A 14,513-nucleotide genomic window follows, 5' to 3' on the forward strand; every position below is an offset into this window, starting at 1 on the left:
TTGGTAGAATTTCATTAAACTTCTTTCATTCTTTTTCATGAACATTTATTATAAACATGTGAAGTTGTGTACCCACACCTGGGCATCCCCTTGCCTTGGTCCCCCCCCCCCCCCCGCGCCCAAAAAAAAAAAAATCCCATTCCTTTTTTAAAAAAATGTTCAAACCTTCAACATCCACACCCACCCTGCCGCCAGCCATGTGCAAGATATCTTACTTGATTGTGCTCTCTTAAGGACATCTGTTCTTTTAAGTTCAAATGTACATGAACTTGTTAAATAGCAACACTTGGTGCCAAACTACACGAAGACAATATTTCATTCTAGTTACACTTCAAGCTCACATTTCAAATAACTCTATTTAATTCTAAATTCTTATTACAGTAAGGCCTAAATTAAAATTAAGTTTGTTTGACCTTTACCGACCCAGTATTTTTACAGTGGGTAGGTAAGTAGGTAAATAATTTTATTATATTTTAGTTTTTTAAATGTTTGTTGTCTCAGTAATAAAGTCTATTTATTAATACCTATTGCTTGTAGATAATCTCTGAAGATGCTCTGTTAAATGTATGCTTGCAATATATAAACCCCTAGCCCTATTCATGCACACACAATATGGGCACAGACTTAATTTGCACAAAAGGCAAAGTTCACCAAGCCTTTGAGTATCTTTCATGTCTACACTTTTTAGCTCGACTATTCATAGAATAGTGAGCTATTGCACTCGCCCATGCGTCGGCGTCGGCGTCGGCGTCTGCGTCCGCGTCCGCGTCCCGATTTTGGTTAAGGTTTTGTATGTAAGCTGGTATCTCAGTAACCACTTGTGGGAATGGATTGAAACTTCACACACTTATTGACTGTGACAAACTGACTTACATTGCACAGGTTCCATAACTCTATTTTGCTTTTTTACAAAATTATGCCCCTTTTTCAACTTAGAAATTTTTGGTTAAGGTTTTGTATATAAGCTGGTAACTCAGTAACCACTTGTGGGGATGGATTGAAACTTCACACACTTATTCACTGTGATGAACTGATCTACATTGCACAGGTTCCATAACTCTATTTTGCTTTTTTACAAAATTATGCCCCTTTTTCGACTTAGAAATTTTTGGTTAAGGTTTTGTATGTAAGCTGGTATCTCAGTAGTTACTAATGGGAATGGATTGAAACTTCACATACTTGTTCACTATCATAATTTGACATGCACTAAGCAAGTCCCATAACTCTACTCTCTTTTTTTTTCAAAATTATGCCCCTTTTTCGACTTAGCAGTTTTTGGTTAAATTTTTGTATGTAATCTGATATCTCAGTATCCACTAATTGGAATGGATTGAAACTTCACACACTTGTTCACTGTCATGATCTAACATGCACTGTGAAGGTCCCATAACTCTACTTGGCATTTTTACAAAATTATGCCCCTTTGACTTAGCACTTTTTTGTTAAGTTTTTGTATGTAAGCTGGTATCTCAGTATTCACAAATTGGAAAGGATTGAAACTTCACACACTTGTTCACTGTCATGATATGACATGCAGTACAGAGGTTCAATACCTCTACTTTGCATTTTACAAAATTATGCCCCTTTTTCAACTTGTATTCATTCAATTGACAAGGCTGTTGAATAGTCGAGCGTTGCTGTCCTCCGACAGCTCTTGTTCTTTATATATATTTATATCAAAAGTGTTTTCATGATAGTTTTCACTACATCTGCGCTTAAATGTACAAGCCCCATGTGGTTCTGGGACGATCTGTGTATGAAAAGAATTGGAACCACTGCCTTACCCTTGCTTATTTTCAACAAGTGTTTGATGCTTAATTCAATAGATAATAACTTTTTATGAGTTTTAGAAGGTTTTTACAATGGTTATGGCAGTATGCAAGCAAAAGTGATGATTTTTTAGCTTCAGGCTACTTGCACGTATTGGTCATGTTACTAAGAACAGAAACAAGATTGGGTTTTCCGACATCAGACATTTATTATGCCATTGTCATGGCAAAAGAAGTATAAGATTTTTATAGCTCTTTGTTCTGGCGTAACAAAATTAAAATATTTAAACTATCTAGCCTGTAATATTTCAACACATTTACGCTCTTGTCAATTTCTTGAAATTCGAAAACTGAGATTTTCTCACTTCGAACAAATGCATTTCAAAACGATATCTGATTAAAGACATTTTGAAATCAACAATTAAGTCAGTTTATAATATATTTTCACAGATAATTAAATTTCCCACCACTCGCCTGTCAATTGCCGCAATACTGTCACTGTTATGAAAGCAGTATTATGTACAAGCAAATTTCAAATATAATTTAACACATAGTAGACAAATAATATTCTCATGTACACTATGTTTCCTTTGTAATCAATCATATTTGTTCTTCTTAAATTTCCTTTTCACAGCAGACATTTTTTTTCACTGTATTTTTGTAATCTCCACCATGTAGTTGCTCTCCATAATGACTGCATCGGTAGTATTAATAATCAAAGTCTAGCCCCTACCGTATTTTCCAAAAGTGTTAGGACTAGTTTTTTTCACTTTCTCAAGACTTATTTCCCGAAAAATGATTATTTTGTAAAGTGACCCAAAAATATGGACACAATAATCATAATCCACCCAATGTTGAAAGCGAAATAAAAAGCGTAAACGATTATCGGTAATTATTCTGTTGATAAACTTAGTCATTGTCCTTGTTTTCATCATCAATTAACACCCCCTTCTAGAGCTAAAAGAAGTGTGTCGGTATCATGGCATCTGAAGTGGAGATCAAAGCGGTATAGTTGCCCGAGATTGTCATAGAATTACGTCATGTTTTCGCGCCATATGACACATCACTGTTTGATCGTACCGCCTCGGTTCTTTAAATTAATCAATAAAAAAGCTTCTTTAATTTGTTAAAGCGAATTCAATATCCTGTATAAATTGACAGGTAAATGTGTCAAACGATAATTGTGGATATCCTACCTCTGTGAGCTATTTTGCCGCACTAACATAAATCTGTTTGCCAAAAATCGTTTTACGCCATGTATTTAAATTGCTGACGCTTTTTCATTATTGAAGATTTTTTTATTCTGCTTTTTGTACTTTCTGGTCAAAAGTCTGAACTTTATGCCCACAGAATTTATCATTTATTTACCCTTAGAAAGAAAGAAATAATTAAGATCGCACTGTTTGAAATTTTACGAAGAACTAAATTTAAATTTGACCGTTTTTATAGAATTTTGCCTACATTCCTGTCGATATCTTATTAAAATCGTTATAGAATTCAAACTATATTACTTCTTAAGCGGTGCTAAAAATATTGATGCGATAATAACAAAAAATGAATGCACTACGCGCGTTTTTTGTGTATGTGTAAACAAAAGAAACGTCGAGCGATGGAAATTAGATATTACGATAGGTCGCACGTGCTCGTGGAATGGAAAATTACCGGCATGACGTTTTGGTATACTTTACGTTTCGCGGGTAAATTAGATACTAGATTTGTAAAATTATGTCCTTTTGTCAGATTGCCTTCCGGTTATAAAGCGGTTTGATAGTCGTCTGCATTCTATGGCCTTAGGCAACGTTATCGGCAAAGTTGACACGTTTTCGGAATACACGAGATAATAAACAGTCCGCTTTATCGATTTTCTATAGCTGACCGCGGGTTACTTTCTCACTTGCCATAATTATTTATGCATTTGTTAAATAAAATAATCGTCAGTTTCAAGCACCAAAATCAGTTTTTCCCTCTGATAAGAAAATAAATTTTTTTTTTCTCTGGAATGCAATAAAATTATTTGAGTCGGGGCAATTTTATCGGGTCGGTAGGTAAAGGTCAAACAAACTTAATTTTATTTTAAGCCTAAACATATTCTATTCAAAATAATTTCATTACTCAGAATCAACATAACATACATTTATTATGTACACTTAAAACATTCATTTTCTGTTAAATTGATTTCGACTAATGAAATTATTTGCTTCTTAGTAACATTCTTAACTTTTTGCCGGATATATTTTTTTTGCCATTCCTCATCACAAACCAGTAGTTATATATATAGCGTTTTTGGCATTTTAACCCCCCCCCTGACCCCTTGACCCTATTCTATAAGTGCACTTTAACCTTGCCCTAAACTTAGAATACTAACTTAGTACCCTTGATACCCTGAAAATCTTTTAAATCTTTAGTTAAACCGAATGAAAACCTTTGGTTTAACCAAAAAAGATTTAGTCTTTGGTCCGAACTGACCCCCTGACCTTTTGACCACTTTTAAAAACTGACCAATGCCAACCAATTTAAAAAATAAGAAAAAAAACAGGTTTTCAGGTTGCTTTAACTTGACAAAACCTTACCAATTAACAAAAATGAGAACAAAATCTAAAAGTATTAAAAATAATTAACTATAAAATGTACCTCCTGTAATATTACTTCCGAATTTCTTATTTATATACTAACTATTATACCGCAGTTAAACAGACGATTTATTGTCGCATTCCTTTTATCAGCTGTTATTTGTAATAATCAATAAAGCGGCACCGGTGCATTAAACCAATATTTGTTTAAAGTTGTTGATATTGATAAACTTGAAAATGACACCGGTGTTGATAAATAGTTTTTGTTCAAACAGTTTATTGAGAATTACGCTGTAATCCGTCTGCACTTAATGACCTTAGTATAGAACGTTTTGCAGACGACATATGTGTCAGTTTTTGTTGAAACAGTTTATTGAGAATTACGCTGTAATTCATAAAAAATTTTAAAACCATTAAACGTATAGATTATAGCTTTGTAATTTGGTGACACACGGTGTGTTTACAATCAATATTATAAGTTAAACAGATGATTTATTGCATTCCTTTTAAGATAAACATATATCGAGGAGTTGTTTATACAACATATTTGATCTTATTTTCAATTAGTAAGTATATTATTAGGGTACACATAGTAATTAAACCTTTAATCCAAAAGGCTGTTTCTATCATAGGATACAGGTTCATCTGATATGTAGAATTTGATGTAACTGCCCATCAAAAGCATAAATGTTAATTCTGTAAATGCTGAATCGTCATACGGGTGAATATCAAACATTGTTCCTTGTTTTAGATAAATTTTAATTTTTTTCTTATACATAGATATTAACTTATCAGTATCAAAGTCCTCAGCTGCCTCAGCTGTTATATTTACATTATCAAATATACCAAAAAGTAAAACATCATCCTGAGGTCTATTATTTCGCCACCTAAATATAAAATGTGATATTGGGCTTTTAGTCGGTTTATACGGTTCACCCGGGGAGCTTGCACCCTTTAATAAAATCTTAATATCTATTATATAAGTTCCGGTTTTTCTGACTATAAACACACCACTCAAAAGCATATCTAGTACATCTATTTTATATTCTTGGTTTGTGTTTATAAAATCTTTATAATCTACGATAATTCCAGGTCTTATTTCAAATATATTTAAATAGTTCAGATCGGCCATATTTTTATATGTTGAATGTATCCAGGCACCACGACGGTCAAAATACTTTTTCATTTGTATGTAATCAAAAGTATGATTATAATAGTATTCAAAGAGAAACGCTTCATGTCTCACTTCCTCTACCCTTTTTTCTATTTTCCTGTCTTTCTTTTTAAGTTTAAGAATTATTTCAGCTAAATCATCAACTCGTTTTGTTGTAGCAACTTCAGAAGCAGATAAATTGTCAACAGTAGCCTTTGTTCTAGCTAATTGTGTTTCTTGTTTTAAGAAAACATTTTTTACTTTTGTAATTTCTTGGGTATTAGTGGTAATTTCTTCGACATTAGCGGTTATTGCTTTAGTATTAGCAGTAATTACTTGGGTATTAGCAGTGATTGATTCTCCTTGTTTAGCTGATATTTCAACTACAGAGTCCAAATCATTTGTTATTTTTTTAATTTGATCATTAATTATCTTAATTGCTTCTTCTTGTTTAACTGATTTTTCAACTACAGAGTCCAGATCATTTATTATTTTTTTAATTTTATTATTAAATTCATTAATATCTTCTTGTAATTTTTTTGTAATATTACTTAATTCTGCATATTTTAAATTGTGACGGTTGTCAACAATACTAATCCAATTTCGAATTTGTTTTTTAAAGTCATCTATTTTAGAATTAATTTCTTCTTTAAAATCCTCTAATGCTGTGTCATGATCATCACCTCTTTGTGAAGCTGCCTTTTCCAATTCAGATTTATATTCTGCAAATTTATTTGAAAATGTATCGAGTAAATCTTGATTCCCTTTTGCCATTTCAGTATTTAGTTTATTTATTTCTGTTCTGATTTCTAACTGATACATATTTTGTAACTTTTTCTCAGCTTCAACAATCTTATCTTTTAGCTCTTCATGTTTAATCATACTATCTTTTAATTCTTGAACTTGAGTGTATAAAATGTTTAAATTAACTCGAAATACTTCTTTTATGTTGTCATCTGTCAAATCAGATTTCTCTTCAAGTTCTTTAATAGAATCAGTCATAGCTTTCATTTCTTCTTCAATTTTACCTTGTAATTGATAAATTAATAATGAATTTTTTTTAAAATCTTTTGTTAATTCTTCAATATTCTTTGATTTGATTGATTTGATTAATAAAAGATATAACAATAATAAAACACATTCAATTCATTCAATAAAAATATTCAAAGAATTAACAGAAAAATCAGGATTACCTATCAATAAAAGATCTATGAAATTTAAAAAAGTAATTAGAGGACAAGGTTATGACGTTTGTCCATGTAATCCAAAAGAATTGCTTAATGACTTGGAGTTAATTTGTGGTTCAATTGATGCTGGAAATAATAATGAAGAACTAAAAAATGAAGGTATTAGAATAATTGATGAACTATTAAAAATGAATTCACTATTACCAGAACAACATGAAAAGTTATATAAAAATTATTTTTCTTGAATTTAAATTTTAGTTAAAGTTTTTAATTAAAAAGATATGTTTTATAATTATATAAATGGAACAAAAAATAGTATTAAGTTCTGAAACAGTTAAAGATAATAAAAATAAACCGAGTGATTTTACAATTAGATTTAAGTCGTTCTTTAATTTTAGATAAAAATAAAACTATGTTGTTGTTTGGATAGTATTAACACTATGACCTATTCTTGGCATAATAATTAGTGATGAATACGACAATAAAAGAATTCGTTACAATAATGGTAAAGAATGGAAAGATATCATATTTACAAACGGTTCTTACAGTTACACAGATATTAATAATATATTAGGGAAACATTAATAAGTAATGATGATTTTGAATTTAATAAATCAGAAATTGCTCCAATAAGTTTGGAATTTGATTTAAGTAGTTTTAAGATTTTGATTTCAATTACAGATAATTTTATGTTGGATTTAAGAATGTCAAATTTTCATACATTGCTTGGATTTGAGAAAAAAGCATTGAGAAATACCGAATGGGGAACTACAACACCAAATATAACTAATTCTGTGGATACAATTTACATTCATTGTGATCTTATTGATAATTCACTTGTTGATGGTAATTTCAGTGATATTATCTATGCTTTAAAGTACTGCAGATTTAACAAGAGCTTATCCATTTACAAAAGAACCACAAAGAGTTGGATATTCTGAAATTAAATAAATATATTATAAATTCAATTAGAATAATATATTACAGATGTATTTGGTAGAAATAATTAATTTTAATGAAGTTGAAACAAGTTTTACACTAATTTTAAAAGAAATTAATTAAAACTAAAGTTTTAAAACTTTAATTATGAAATTATAAAATTTTAGTTTTATATAATGTACAAAAAAGTTTATGACAAAAATAAAGGAATATTTATTTATGTTGATGCTCACACGGGAGAAGAAATCATACACGGTACAGGTATCTTTGACACTTTAACGAAATTGTTTTCAAGCGGAGTTGCATCTTCAATTAGCACAGCTGGAAAAAAAGCTTTGGAAACAGCAGGAAAAGCAGCACTTGAAAGTGGAACAAAAAAGGTTGGAACAGAAGTTGGAAATTAAGCTGCTGATAAAATTGTTGAAAAACTTAAAAAGAAACCTGCTCCGGCAGTTGGTAATTAATTGCCAAGGAATTACAAGAAAAGAATAATAGTAAAATAATAAAAATAATAATAAAAATAATAAAAATAATAATGAGGAGGATATTGAATATAAGATTAAATAGATTATGTCAGGATCTGGAACTTCAGCTCGACAAAAACGTATTAACAGATTAATTTATAAAAACTAAAATAAAAACTAAAATAAAAAAATAAAATAATATATAATATATACAGTTTAGAACAAAACAATATTGTGAAAGATATGAATTAACTCCTATTCAATTAGATACAGCTTTAATATCTGTCTTGGGAAATAATGTTAAGCAACAAAAAAACGGATATCACATTTACAATTAATGATAGAAGTTCATATTTGATTGGTTTAAATGGTTATTTTGAAGTAAGTTTTAAAGTAAATAAGCTTGCTGATGGTGCTGAGTATAATGGAGCCCAAATCGCTCTAATTAATAATGCAGCTTCATTAATTGATCAGTTAGTGGTTAAACAAAATGGAAAAATTGTTTATGATTGTAATAATTTATACAAAGTAATAAATGTAAAGAGTTTGGTTGAACTATCTGAAGATTATGCAAAATCAACTGGAACAAATGAATTTATCTATTTAGATACTACTGCATACTGCTGCTACTGATGATAATTCAGGTTTAAATTAAGACAGGAATTAATCCAGGTAATAAAGAGGTAAATGCTAAAATTCCACTAAATAATTATTCATTTTTTCAGGTTTAGAAACTAATATTATACCTCCAATCAAATTCAAATAACATTGCAGCTGACAGATGATGATGAATTAATTTTTAGAGCTAATGCTGCTGATCCAGGTAGGGTAATTGTAACAAAATTAATTCTATGGGTTCCACGTTTGGTTTTCAATGAATTTGGGTTTGATCTAATTGCTACTGAAAGATTTACAAAAGCAAGATGGTCATACCTTCGGGAAATGATAACACAATCAACTGATACACAACAAACTAATATAACCTTTAGAATAACAGCTGGTGTAACAAAACCACAACATGTATTTGTTTATTTACAACGACCTGATAAAAGTAATTCACAAGAACATAACCCACATTTATTAGATACATTTAAAGTTAATGCAGCAAATGAAAATTGCACTTTGAGCTCCTGTCGTCTTGAAGTTGGTAATGGTGTTTTTTATCCAGAAACAGAATACACAAGTATATCAAGAATATATGATATGTAATTAATTATATATTATAAACAAAATAATAAGACTACTGGAAGTCTGCTAAATAGATTTAATTTTAAAAAATTGTTTGATTTATTCATTTAACTTGGAATATAAAAAGGAAGTAATAACAGAAGAATCCTAAGCATATTACATTAACAGCTAAATTAAATATTCCACCAGCAGCTAATATTCGTGTTTACGCAATTGTATTGTATGAAGAAACAGTTGAAATAAATACTATTGGAAATGAACTTGTCATTGTTTAATTGAACTTGTTGTTGTTTAAATGAACTTGTTGTTTAAATGAAATAAATATAAATTAAATAAAATAAATATAAATTATATATAATGACATCAAATTATATTGAATATAAAGTTAACCTTACAGATGGACAAAAGAAAAATTTAGCCCAAGCCTACAGCAACAAAATTCCACATACTTTTAGATTAAAACATGAACAATTACATGGAAACTTCCCTTTACTATTAACAAAAACACAAATTAAATCAAATTTAAAAAGCTGTTGCAAATAATAAGGGATTAGAAATTACAATTTCAAAAAGCCAAATGTCCCAGTCAAGGTCAAAATGGTGATTTTAGGAGCTTAGCTGGTTTGTTAGGAAAAACATTCTTCCAATGGCAGCAAAAATAGCTCCAAAAATATTAGCCCCTTAGGCATTGGAGCCCTTCTGGACTAGCCAGTACTGGTGGTAGTAAAAAACTTGAAATGGAATGATTTCAGTAGCTAATGATAAGAGAAATATGATATCACCATATCTTACACCTAATCAAAGAAAGCAATTAGTAGGAATCCTGGAGTGATTAAATTAACACAAAAACAAAAACAAGACGGTGGCTTTTTAGGTATGTTGGCTGCTAGTCTAGGAATACCTTTGATTACATCTTTGTTAAGTGGTAAGGGACATGGCCAGGGTATACAGATTGATTCACAACGGAGACCTTACAGACGAATTCCTATAGTAAAAAAAAATAAAATTTAATAAAAAGAAAATAAAATTTAGTAAAAAGAAAATAAAATTTATAAACAAACCAATATCTAACTTTGAAATTGAACAATGGGTAAAACAATTAAAAATTAAAAACTTTAGGGGTGTATTTAGTAGAAATAATTTACTAAAATTAAAAGAAAAGGACGAGTGTGGAATTATAAATTTGGACGACTCTGTTGGTCCTGGAACACATTGGGTTTGTTACTTTAATACTTTGTACTTTGACCCATTTGGACTTCCTCCACCAAAAGAAGTAATTAAGTATATACCAAATGTAAAATACAACAATGTTCAATATCAAGACAAAACAAGTATGCTTTGCGGATATTATTGTTTATTTTTCATTAAAATGTTACAAGATAAAGTACCGTTGTATGATTTATTGTATAAAATACTAAAAATTAATAATCAAAGAGTAAATGAACAAACTATTATAAATTATTTTAACCAAGGACATTTATTTAACTGGAATAATTAATATAATGGGAATATTTAATAATATAAATGAAAAAGTAAATAAAATAGAAAGACAATTAATAAGAAAACCTCCATTGTTTTAACATGTTATAACCAAGATACCGATGGTAGGATTATTTCAATGGAAAACTGTAAAATGCTAGTCCTGGTTTAGTTCAAAATGGTAATAATGTAAGAATTAATTTTAATTGCATCTTAATTATCTTGTTGATGCAATTAAATTAGATAAAGGAGAACTAAATTACAATAAAAAATAAAGAAAATGTAATTCTTCAAAGTTACAATGCAAAAAATAAAGAAAAAATGATCTATTTCTATTAATTATGCAAATGAATTTAAAATAAATGATGTTATTTATATTAATTCTTAAACGTTATGAATATTCAGTTAACATTTATGGTTCTATAATTTAAGTTTTAATTTAAGTTTTAATTTAAGAATAAGCTAATGTATCAATACCATTATCAAGAATATATCTTTTATCATCATAACATGATAAAGATGTTTTATTTATAACATAACTGGAAAGATTGTGTTTATCAGAACGAATAACTTTAAAAGTGTGATTACTTTGGGTTGAATTAAACAAAGTATCTTTATAATTTTTATGAACTATTGTTTTCTTAACAACAAGTTTTTTAATTCCTTTACATTTTTTAACATTAACTTCATTTTCTAATAAATAAGAATACATTTTACTTCTTAATCCGACAAATTCAACAATGGAATGCCGGCAGCTTCATCTTTAAATTTTCCAATTACTTTTTTAATTATTATCAAAATAAAATCTGATTTTGGTTATAATCACTATTATCAAATAAATCTTTGTCCTTATAAAAATCCTCATATGCATCTTTGGTTTTTATTTCATAGCATAATGAATCAGTGTCAGTAAACAATAATTTACAATTACTCTCGTACTTTTCCTTAATATAATTATAATGAAAATCATACATTAAATATTTTGATAAATCTAGAATGCACATTCCAACATAACAAGGTCTGTTTAATAACAAACTTTCTTTTATTCTATGAATACCAAACAAATTCTTGTTAAACATCGTTGAACTAACAAATGAAGGTTTTGGCTATATATTTTAATAAAATATTTTCATCATGTGTTTAATTTAATATTAACCCCTTGCGTAAATTCTCCATCGTCTTACCAAATACAGAGTTGTTCATTAACTTAAAAAAGTCCTTTTCAAATGAATTTTTTGCTTAATCTTTTTTGAGTATTAAAATCAATATACTTTTTTAACCAAGGACATTTCGTCAAAAGTTAATATTTTATGTATTTTTGTTACTTTTAACCCTAATTGTGTATATAGTTCAAGATTTTATAATGAACTACATAATTTTGTTTTTTTCATTAAAGTTTGGAACTAACTTTTTTACATACTTTTTTCCTATTTCAAATTCTGTTTTAATATTTTTTACTATAATTGGAAAGCCATTGATCTGGTATAATAATTTTTTCAGGAGCTAAAGGATAATCATTGTGGGTTTTATGTAATTCTTTTGGATATTCAAGATCACATTCAACTATAAAGTTAGTTTTAACCTTTTGCAATTAATTTCTTAAATTTGTTTTTTCGATATAAATTTAAAGTTTCCAGAGGGTAAAGGTTGACACATAGCCCAACCGTAAAGGTTATTGGCGTCAAGGTACATAATGTATTTAGATTCTAATTTAGGATTATAATCTTTCATATATTTATTGTTTGCTTTACTGTATCTGTTTGAAATATAACTTATTCCTCCTCTCAGTCCCTTTTCAATAAAAAGATACATATCAATATCAGTTATTAAATCTAACTTAATTCCAGTCATTTTTAACATTGCATCCCAAGCTAAACCAGGGCTACTAAAATAATGACAAGGATCTAATTTGTAGTACTCTAAACATATTTTTCTAAAATTTTCAAATACGTCAGCTAAAAGTAATACGTCAGTTTTTAAATATAGATCATGATATTCTCCCATTGTTTTAATTTTAAATTTATTCCAAACATTTTTAGCATGTTCATATTCGTTGTCAGATATGTGTGTTTCATTTAAAATTGAATAAAACTCTTCTTTAGAAGGTAATTTTGTTTCTTTGAATTTTTTAAATGAATCCATGTAATCATATGGATAAACACCTTTTGTCTTTAATAATTCTATGTAATCAAATTCTTGAGATAAGTATTTAAATTCTGGAATATTTTTTACTAGGTTATCCAATGATTGAGACATAAACTGAAATGAATCAATAAAGACCAAGTCAGAAATCATAAATGCCATATATCTTTCCATATTGTTAGGAATAACATTAATTTCTTTTTTAAATTTCCCTATTTGTTGCATAATAAAATGACCGTCATAACCTCTTAAATTATGAAAAATAACAGGAATTTTATGTGTTAGTTTAAAATAATATTACATTCTGAGTGAGCACTTCCTCTGAATTTTCCTGTTATATGACAGTGATCACGTACTTTGATTGAATCTTCTATATATTCTTTTTTCACAAATATGACAAAACTTTTTGTTTTTTAAATTCAATTCATCTTTTTTAGACATTCTTAGTTCTTTGTTGAAATGTCTTTAAATATTTCTTTAGAATATTCCTCTTCCTCAAGCATTTTTTCAAAACTTATAAACTGCATTAGGACCTCTATAAATCTGGGTTGGTTTAGTATATTTATCGTCATAACAACAAACAACTTTATAACCGTAACCACAATCTATATGATTTTGATATGGTTCAGTAAATGAAGATTCAGTTGATGGTAAAGCAGTTTAAAACTTTTTTAGTTATTGATTCAAAATCAGCATAAATTACAAAAGTACTGCTAAACCTTTATGATAATTTTAAATTGTACTTTACTTCCCTCTTTTGGCATTTAACACCTTGGATACCATTAATAGCTAAACAATTTGGAATATGTTCATTTAATATTCTTTCTTGAGAAAAATGTTGCAGACAGCTTTTACAGAAGTGTTTTTTATGTTGATATTTTGTTTTTTGAAACATTAATCTATTAAAGTCTTTTATCCAAACATAATGTTGGACTACAGTTCTTGAGGGCTTACAGTCATCATCAGTTATTTTATCATTAGTAATTAGCAACATGTCACAGTGTTCTTCGTATTGAATATTTGATATGTACAATGGATAAATACTATTTTCTTCATAACCAAATATATTAAATGATATTTCATTTAAAACTTCAATTTTAGGTATTTGATTTAATGTAACAGGAAATTTAATTCCAGTATAATCAAGATCGTTTATATGTTTTTTATATTTTGAAATATTTTGAGGATTTTTTTCAACAGGAAATTTGTAAGCTAAATGACACCATCTAAAACATTCGTTATCATCATTCTTTATATTTATTAATCCTTTCATTGGATGTTGTAATGGTTTTGGTAATTCTAAATTACTTGAAGCAGCCAATGGGCTATACTTATATCTATTTATATAATGAGCATCAACTGACTCTATTCTCCAGCCACTTCCTTCAGAAATCCAATTACCAATTCTATTTATTATTTCATCAAAAGCTTGATGTAAAGTTTTTTTTATTTCGTTTGTGTTAATAATTTCTAAAGCCTTTGATTGAAAATAAGCTGATTTATATATTGTATCAGTTTTATCCATTTTTGCAAAAGTTTATTTTAAAACAACGTTTATTTTTATACCTTTTAAAGTTTAAGTTCAGATTTAAGTATTTCATAAGAGTCGTTTATAGTTAAAT

Source organism: Mercenaria mercenaria, unplaced genomic scaffold (assembly GCF_021730395.1).
Source record: "Mercenaria mercenaria strain notata unplaced genomic scaffold, MADL_Memer_1 contig_4699, whole genome shotgun sequence".
Classification (NCBI taxonomy): Eukaryota; Metazoa; Mollusca; class Bivalvia; order Venerida; family Veneridae; genus Mercenaria; species Mercenaria mercenaria.